At 34.5% G+C, this 10,114-nt stretch overlaps 1 pseudogene; it reads left to right on the forward strand.

Annotated features, from left to right (window-relative positions):
* The first annotated feature begins 2,824 nt into the window (after positions 1-2,824).
* On the forward strand, positions 2,825-9,557 carry LOC149165013 (aquaporin TIP2-1 pseudogene; annotated as a pseudogene).
* Positions 9,558-10,114: the final 557 nt, after the last annotated feature.

Here is a 10,114-nt window from a genome sequence, read left to right on the forward strand (position 1 = left end):
AATTAGCCATATCTACAAACCAAGGTGATTTGACATAAATGGAAAATAATTTCTCATCCAAGAAGCTATCATTAACAGGAACATCCACACCTTGATGGTTGAGCCTAGAAAGGAAATTAGCTACCAGGTTTTGTTTTCCCAACCTATCCAATAGTATGATGCCAAATTCCTACTGCAGCAAAAGCCATCTAGTAATTTTGCCACTAGTAATGAGTTTATTCATGAGATATCAAATAGCAGAATGATTAGTAAGTACAGAAACTTCATAGCTAGTGATGTACTGTCTAAACTTATTAATAGCATAAACCACTAAATGGAATTATTTCTCAGTTACGGTATAATTCAATTCAGCAAGAGTTAATTTTTTACTAACAAAATAAATAACATAGGTTACGAGATTTTCCTTTTCACCTAATACTGCACTTGTAGCTAAATCAGAGGCATTAGTGGAAATATGAAATGGAAATTTCCAATCTACTCCTCTTAAAACAGGTGTTGAAGAAAGCTTATCCTTGAGTGTGTCAAATACAGTTTGACATTCATCATTCCAACGAAATTCAGATTCTTTTGTCAATAATTTAAATAGTGGCGAGGCTACCTTGGTAAAATTTTCAATAAACCTTCTCTAGTAGCCTTCATGTCCAAGGAAACTTATGAATCCCTTTTGGCTAGTTGGTGGAGGCATTTTCACAATCACTTCAATCTTTGTCAGATCAACTTCAATTCCTACTGCAGAAACATGATGACCCAAAATAATCCCTTTAGTCATGATTATGAAAAAAAATAATTACTTAATGAAAGATTAGTTTCTCTACATAGTTGTAAAATGTTTCTAAGATTAAATAATGCTTCCTCAAAAGTATCACCTATTACCATAAAATCATGCATGTAAACTTCTATGCAATCATGTAAAAGATCAGAGAAAATACCAAGTATCTCCCTTTGAAATGTGGTTGGTGCATTGCATAGACCAAATGGTAATACCGTATATGCATAAGTACCCCATGGACATGTGAGTGTTGTTTTATCCCGGTCATCTAAAGCTATATTGATCTGGTTGTACCCACTTAACCCATCTAAGAAATAAAAGTACCTTTTTCTTGCTAAGGTGTCCAGCACTTGATCTATAAAAGGCAAGGGAAAATGATCTTTTAATATAGCTTTATTTAGTTCCCTGTAATCTAGACACACTCACCATTTCCCATTCTTCTTACGGACAATAACCAATGGGGATACCCAATGGCTTTCTGAAATAGGATAAATGAATCCTACATTTCATAGCTTCTGAAGTTTATCTTTCACAATTTATCTCAAAGGAGGATTCATCCGCCTTTATGGTATCCTTACCTACTTGACATCTCCTTCTATATAAATATGATGAATGGAAGTGTCCAGGTGAATTCCCCTAATATCTGTATATTCCCAAGCAAATGTATCTGAAAAGTATTTCAATGTTTGACTTAATTGATTTTCTTGTTCATGATTTAAAGAAGAATTAATATTTAAATTTTTTCCAGGAAAAATATCGATTACGTTGCTTCCACATTCAGTCATTGAACATGTAGGAAATATAGATAGAAGGTTTGAGTTTAATTCAATTTTGTATTATGATGTTGGAAATTCTGCTCTAGCAGATCAACAATGACATCTGCCTCATGACTTGAATGTGCCTCTAAATGCCGAGAAAAATCAGGATTTGAAATATAGCAATTAATTAAATTTTCCTCGGTGTTCTCTTTAAGGCTCATAGCTTGGGCTATTGTCAAAGCTAGATGGATAATTTATTAATTATGTTATTCGTCAATCCAATGAGTATCTTTTGATTTTAAGAGGGGTTTACAAAGGGGGATATAGATTGATGTGTTTATTATTAGCCCCATGGGTGATGGTCATGTTTCCTTACCTACACCCTATGAAGGCATTTGGTGTGGATACCTAAGGCCTCCCCAAGATCAAAGGGTGCCCTCCCAAACTAGTTTTAGGCTGAAGAACATAAACATCTGTAGGATATTCCCATGAATCTAATGAAATGACAATGTCTTCCAATACACCTTCTGGATTGACCTTAGATCTGTCCACTAATTCTAACACATTAGGGGTAGGAAGTAAGTCAAAGTATCCGATATGGGACAATGTTTCCATTGTCATTACATTAATAGTTGCACCTAAATCAATTAAAGTATTTCTTATTGGATATCCATTGAAGACGGTGGTAACCACAGGGATTCCAGGATCTGCATACTTTGCAGTGAAAAATTGGTAGACATAAGGCTTGCAAGTTTTCCACCTACTTTAATTGTAGAGGGTTCTTTCTTTTGTCTCCCTGGATTTTTGGTGCATAGTTCTCAAATCATTTTAACGTAAATTGGGATGTCCCTAATTTATTTTAGTAAGGGAATCTTGATGCATAAATTTCTTAAACCAGATACTAGATCAAACTCAGTTTGTTTCATTATTCCTTTCACCTCCAACCTCTCTAGAAAAGGAGGCTAGAATGTTTGAGATGAGGAATGTTTTTCTGAATTTAGAATGTTTTGTTATGATGTTTCATGTATATTTTCTGTTTAAGGTGTATAAGGGGTTTCTTCCTCTATAATCTCTTCAATTTTTCCTAGTTGGTTCACCACTTTTCCTTACCTAAGTTTAATTTCCTGCAGAGATGTAGGAAATTGCTAGAACAAAGGTACATAAATTTCTTGCAGAGGCTATGGTGCGGTGCAATAGTTAGGATAAGTGGGATAAGTGGCTGTTCCAACATTGCGATTAGGTTGGAAATAGTTATTGTTTGGATTGGATACTGGATGCGTAGGAAGTTGTGTGGGACATGGTTGAGTTCGTGGGGCACGCAACTGAAGTTGTGGTTGTGGTTGAACCACTTGTTGTGACATGGGTTCTGGTGAATAGAAATTTTGAGGGGGATAAGTTGGTGCAGCAGGGTAGGTAAAGTTTCCTTGCGAAGGGTGTAGTGGAGGGCTGGGCTACCAGGGCATTGGAAAATTCCACATATGATTTTGGGTATAAGGAACTTGAAAATGTTGTCGTGCCATACATGTAGGATGAGGTTTCCATGAATTTTGAGGTGGCATTGGATAAAGTGCATTGAAAACCTCTTGATTTGTTGAGTATGCTGCTTTAATATATGGAAGAGAAGGACATTTTGAATGAATTGCTTCACAGATTTGACATACCTCTATACTAGATGCAAGACACTCCCTCAAGGGATGTTTTTCCTACATTTGGAGCGAAACATAGCCAAGGAATTTTACACTTCCTCCAATTTCTTCTTAGCTTGCAAGAAATCCAACTATGAAGACCAAGTGTTAAGAATGTTAGTTTTAAAATTTTTAGATAAATTACCCATTTTAGCTCTAGTTACCCCAGCCCCTACAATGGATTTAGTGAATCTGGAAGAATCATCTCTTGTTCTTCTCCCAACCTTATAGTTTCCCCTCAAATATCATTGACACAACTCACACACATCATCATAAATCAATTTTGACACATCACCTTCTCCCATCAAGTTCAAAACTTACAAAGATTCCAGCTTTATGAAACTTAGAAAAAATATTCTCAAGTTTCATTTATTCAACTAGTTCATCTTGGACCTTTGCAGATTGTACTAGAATATTTCCAGGAAGTCTACTAGGCTTTCCTCCTCCCTCTGGGTCATGCAAAATATTTCTTCTTTGTTGTCCCTAGTTTCACAGTAATCCTGATACTTTCTCAAGAATACCTTCTTCATGTAATCTCATGTTGAAATAGAGTTTGCACTCAATCCCATAAACCACCTAAGGGCTGAATCTTTTAATGTGGCACAAAATAACTTTAACTTTTGAGCATTTTAAGAATAATCGTATCTCTTGCACAATACATTGAACTCGAATAAGAATGCATTAGGATCTTCACTACAAGTACCACGAAAATTAGGCAAAGCAGAGGGAGGAATGTTTTTCATCTGACTGGCTCCAACAAAATCTTTAATTGGAAATTCACATGTAACTGGTTCCTCTTCTTTCTCATGATAGTCCCCATCTGTGGTACCAGTAACCTCTAGATGAGCCATATCAAAATAGAAGGGAGTGGCACCCTGGTGAGTTACAGATCCTTTAGGTTCAACTATTTGGAACTCTTCTTCTTGAATAGGATTGAAGAGGAATTCCTCTTTAGGCTGACCACTAAGAAAAGGTTACGTCCCCCTAGTAAGAGGAGATTATTGATGAGAAGAATATTCTCTAACAGAAGGATCCTTCTCTACTATGGGGGTATTGATCTGCCTAGAATCAATTATCGATTGTTGTTCAGAATTGTCAGCCCTCAACTCAAATTCCTATGTTTCCTTTGCTTTGTTCTTTACAGACTTCGTTTTCCCTGCCAGTTTATTAGTGGACGAAGTGTTGCTCATACCACCACTAGAAATACTTGAAAGTATGGTTCTAATATATTGTCCCCTATTCATACATTATAAAACAATTTGTAACATCTACTTACCAAACAATCAAGAAGTGGCTTTGGGAAATTCTAATCCCTACAGGTGCATAGGCCTTACCCCACGTCTTACCAGTTTGACTTCCCTTGTCCACAAAAACTTAGACAAAAAGAATTCATACTAGAACACCTTCAGTATCATCCCTTAGCACCTTCTTGACAACAATGCCAAACGGTTGAGGAAAATTATAGACTTATAATTTGAAAAACATAAATTATCAACCAAGGGTAATCGTAACCGTATGAGATGCAATCAAAAGATATATGCAAGCTGACACTTTCAGTGTATAAAATCCACACACAATCCTAAATCATTCTTCTCTCTCTCAACACTTAGCAGCAAAGGCTATGGAGTGGATAACTCATCTCTCTACAACACTTAAGATTTCTAATGCAGATCGAGAAAATATTGAAGATAAAACAACAACAATTAAATCACACCCATTCCCAACCACTCATTATCGATTTCATAATGTAAATATAAGAACAAGATTCATACCTAGATCTATGCTTTAATCAAATTAAAATCATTCATGCAATAAACTCAACCATTAGCCATTAAAAGCATGTGCTGCTATAAAAAAAGGAATAGGAATAGAACAATGTACATATCTGATTCTAATACAGAAAAGCAAAGAAATTAATAAGCACTAGCTACTGGAGTTGTGAGTAAAGGGGGCCCTCCTTCACTCACAACCCCTTGATTAATAAATAACTTTACAACAATATCATCAGAACATTACTTATATTAATCTGAAAATAAATATGACTACATAACAATACATAAGTCCGATATATGTCTCTCCCCTCTATAAATTGAGTAAATTGTTTTTATACAAGTCGGAGGCCAGTGCCTTTTCCCAACTAAGCAAACATTACAATTGTTGCAAAAAATAAGGAAATATAGCGTATTAGGATAGTTGGTTTGATCCATGACTGGAAGCATGGATCAAAACCAACTCCACTGATCGTGAACCACTTTCCCCAACTCTACCAAAATGATTGAAGAAAATGTTGGGCAATTAGGAAAAGAAAAACTGGAGTAGCGAGTAGGATAGAATCCATGTGGATGGGTTTTCACACAAAACCCATGTTCCCATTTCTCCTAAGGACGATTGAAGATATCTAACCTTCATGGCTTCTACAAGAAAACCGCCCACTGTAAGGAAGATGTTGCAAGAAATCAGTGTTCTGCAAGAAATTGGTGTTGCTGCAGGAAATTGGTGTTGTTGCAGGAAAACCCTAGTCTTCTGCAAAAAATGGTAGATCTGCCAAAGATAGTTGATTTGTAGGAAATTTGATTAGTATATTTTTGAATCGTAGATTAGTTAATTAGGTAGCATTAAACATGAAATTGGTCAAAAATAAAGGAAAATGACATGTTTAAGTTATTTGCATACCATAGAATCCAAATCACCCTTTTGATCAAAATAAGGCAGTGGATAACAAAATGATGGTGACTAGAAGGGCAAAAAGAGTAAAAAATGGGAACAAAGCCTTAGAAACACTGTCAAAAAGTAGTCAAAATCTAGGCCCAACAATCTCTCTAGATTGTTTCCAGTTATTATTGGACATTCCTTAACAACATGAACTGAAAGCCTTGTATGGTGTTGGGTGAAAAAATGAAGTCACCTACCCTTTTGTTGATTCCTCATATATTTGGGAATGACGTTGCCTTTCAGTCAACTTATACAAATGTTTGTGCTTATGCATTATCATCCCTATTAAATATGAAAATAGTAGACAATCCTCTCCAACGCACCCCACACTAGGGTATTATTCTTTCACACTTCCCCTCTTCCCCGTATCTTCATTTCGACATCCATTTATTAACCCGCTCATCATCTTATGCAACTAGCCTTGTCATTTGATGGACTCTCGAATCATCACCCCGCATCGCTTCTTGGGTCTCCTCTCTCTTCACTTCATTTGACCATTAATATTCTACCTGTTCTAGTGGTGCCATCCATGTTTTCATAAAATCACTAAAAATTAATAGAATACCTCCCAATGAACCTCAACATCAATTATGTAGCCATACTTATTTCAATTTTGTTGGTTTAGTACACCTCTACGTCCACTGGGGAGGCTAGAAAAATATAATGTCAAATCATACAGTAGCTGCAGACTTTGCTAGATGTTTCAAAGGGTTGCATTTATTCAATTCACTTCATCCAACACCCAAACGGTTGCATAAGTGGTTTCATTATACAACACTCTACACCATATCTCTAGAATTAGAATCAAGAATTTTCTATCCATTGCACTATTACAATGTCTCTTCAACCCATTCCCAACAATTCTATAGTGAATATGCCAAGTGTTGGGCCTCACAATGGTCCCTATTTTCACTCCATTATTCACCAATATCTTCACATTTTACCTTCATGTCACCTCCATTCCACCTCCACATCATTCCATTTACCTCATTATTGGGTTATAACAATGCTTTTCCAAAGTTTATTAATTCTTAACATTTTTAAGTGAATTTATGGCTAAACTTTAGAAAATAATATGCTTATACTTATACCTAACAATTAGAATGAGTTTGTTGACATGTGTAGGTACAAAGGAAGCTTCCAGGGCATCTTTGAATGATCAAATTCGAATTTGATAAGATAAGCCTCATGGAAAAGATCATGGAGAAAATCATGGACCTCATGGAGGAGATCATGGAGGATAGGGTTATGTGTCTAGATGGTTGAGAAATGTATGGAACTAAAAGAGAGATTAGTGGATCATCATTATGAGTTTGTTATCTCATCCTATTGTATAAATAGGAGTACCTCCTCCATTCCAAGGGGAGGACTCTTAGAGCATTGTATCCAACTGATGATGGAATAGAATAAAGCTTCATTTTGCATATATTTTTATTATGTAGTTATAGATATAAGTTATACATATATTTTCATTATGTAGTTTTAGATTTAATTTTCCTTCATGTAGTATATGGAATAATTTGTCTTGTTCTTAAAAGAATTGAGCTCACTCTAAAAGGATGAGAGAAACATGTTATTTCATATTAGATCTTATTTCATTTACTTGTTTAGATGTTTGAGGATTTGTTTGTGATTGATGAATGAGTTTTAAATTAGAATCTTATCAGCATATGAGAGAACAACCAAGGGTCTAGGTTAGACTCTCTCTCTATTTTGATTTGCATGATAATTGAAATTCATTCTTTTGCTTTTATGTTTCAAGTATCATATGAGGAGATACCAAGAGTCTAAGTTAGGCTCTCTCTCCATTTATTTATATGATAATTGAAATTCATTCTTTTGTGCTTTTATGTTTCAAATCATTTCATTTCTTATGCTTATGAATGAATCTTAGTTTAGTTTGGATTAGTACATGAGAGGACAATCAAGAGACTAAGTTAGTCTCTCTCTCTACTTGAATCTGAACAATAATTAAGTTCATTTTCTTGTCTTCATTTCAAGTTTTTAGTTTCATGTAATCAATGATTTCTCTATGATACTGTAGGGAAGGACAACCAGGACCTCCTTAGTTAGGAGCCTCTTCCCTTGAATATTATATTGAATCATAAAAAATTTAGTTAGACATAGAGTTAGTTGCCTACTCTTGCATATATTTTGCTGGCACCATCACAAGCTTACGAGTTTCCCTGGTTGATAATTTAATGCAGCAATTTAAGCCCAATAAATTGCCAAACATTTTGGCGCCATTGCTGGGGATGGTGCTAAGGGATTAGGCATTAGAATTTAATTCAGTATTTATTTTTCTTTAGACAAAATAACTTGTGAGACCTGGTGACAGCAGGATCTTCACAAAGAAGTTTAAGTTTGAGTTTTCTTATGTTTTAGTGTTTAGCTAGTTTTAAATTTTGTCTTTCAAAAAAAACACCCCCTGCATAAATAAAAACAAATCAATGGATTAGTATGCTCTCTTCCTGCGCTTCGTGCGATCAGGAAGATCAAAAAGTCTATTGATTTTGTTCAAATAAACATACCCTTGCTGGAGAACTAATTTGCAAAAAGACAATAAAGAATTTTGTGAATAAAAAAAAAACATCTTTAAATTTTTTAGATGAAATTTAGTTTTAATTTTAGATTTAAAAAAAAAAAAAAAAAAAAAAAAAAATAACCACAAAATAATAAAATATATGTATCCTGTATACCTATATTATTATTAAAAAAATAAATAAATAAAACTAACCATTTTTTTTTTTTTGTTTTTTTAATATTTATTAAAAAAAAAAAACTAATCATTTTTTTGTTTGTTAGATATTTAAAAAGTTAGCAAAAATAAAAACAACATTAAAAAAAAAAAAAAAAATTTCATTTTAACAACCAACCATTTCTTTCGTTTTTATAGATTAAAAAAAAAAATTCCACAAAATAATAATATATGTATATACACATATTATTATTAAAAAATAAATAAATAAAACTAAGCGTCTTTGACTAACAGAAAAAATCTCGGCTCTGTGAGTCTGTAGTCTCAGCTAAAATTGCCGATAGGAGTTGCGTTTGGCAGATTTGACGAGGCTTTTGGCCTGGATGGTTTCAAGTCTTATCTGGCGGAGTTTATTTCTACTCTGCTGTTTGTGTTTGCTGGTGTTGGCTCTGCCATGGCCTACGATAAGTTGACATCCAGCGCAGCTTTAGATCCAGCGGGGCTCGTCGGCGTTGCGGTCTGCCATGGTTTTGCTCTGTTCGTGGCCGTATCCATTGCGGCGAACATCTCCGGTGGCCACGTTAACCCGGCCGTCACGTTTGGGCTGGTCCTTGGCGGCCAGATCACCATTCTCAAAGGCATCTTCTACTGGATTGCTCAGCTGGTTGGAGCGATCGTTGCTTGCTTGTTGCTTAAGTTCGGCACCGGCGACCTGACGACCCCGACTCACAGCGTAGCGGCGGGCATGAACTCCGGCGAGGGAGTCGTGATGGAAATCGTGATCACCTTCGCTCTGGTCTACACGGTCTACGCAGAAAGGTTTCCTGGGCACTATTGCGCCCATCGCCATCGGATTGATCATGGGCGCTAACATCCTCAGTGGATATCTGGCGCAGTCGCTTCGCAGAAAAAAAATTAATGGGAAACCTTTATGAATTTTCGCCAAAACTATAAGCCGCACTTCTTTAAAGCTGCATTTTGCTACCATCATTGCTTAACCAACTCATCCTTCATATGCTTTTTTTAACCCTTCAATTTCGCTATTTAAATTAATTTGAGTTTTGCGTTTGTTTTGACTTGTAAATATTTTGGATATATATTTAGTTTTGCGTTTATATTTAGTTTTTAGTTGTTTTGATTTAGTTATATTTTAATTTCTTAATATAGTTAAAGTTTGTTTTGTTATATTATATTAATATATTAATATTAATATAATATAATATAATCGTAATTTGTTATTATTTGTTATTTTAAATATAATTCATTAGGTTTGTTTGTTATATTATTAATTAATGTTTGTTATAAAAACGTATTAATATATTAATTGTATTAATATGTTAAAATGTTGATATAATTACATTAATTAATATAGTTATAATTTTATTTTATTTTGTTTTTGGTTATTTGTTGTATACAATTGTTGTTATATTTGTTATGTTATAATTATATTAATTGTTAGGTTACGATTGTTATTGTAATGATATGATTGTTA

Source organism: Pinus tabuliformis, chromosome 5_1 (assembly GCF_031772625.1).
Source record: "Pinus tabuliformis cultivar Carrire ecotype Pingquan chromosome 5_1, CPIR1, whole genome shotgun sequence".
In the NCBI taxonomy this organism is placed as follows: domain Eukaryota; kingdom Viridiplantae; phylum Streptophyta; class Pinopsida; order Pinales; family Pinaceae; genus Pinus; species Pinus tabuliformis.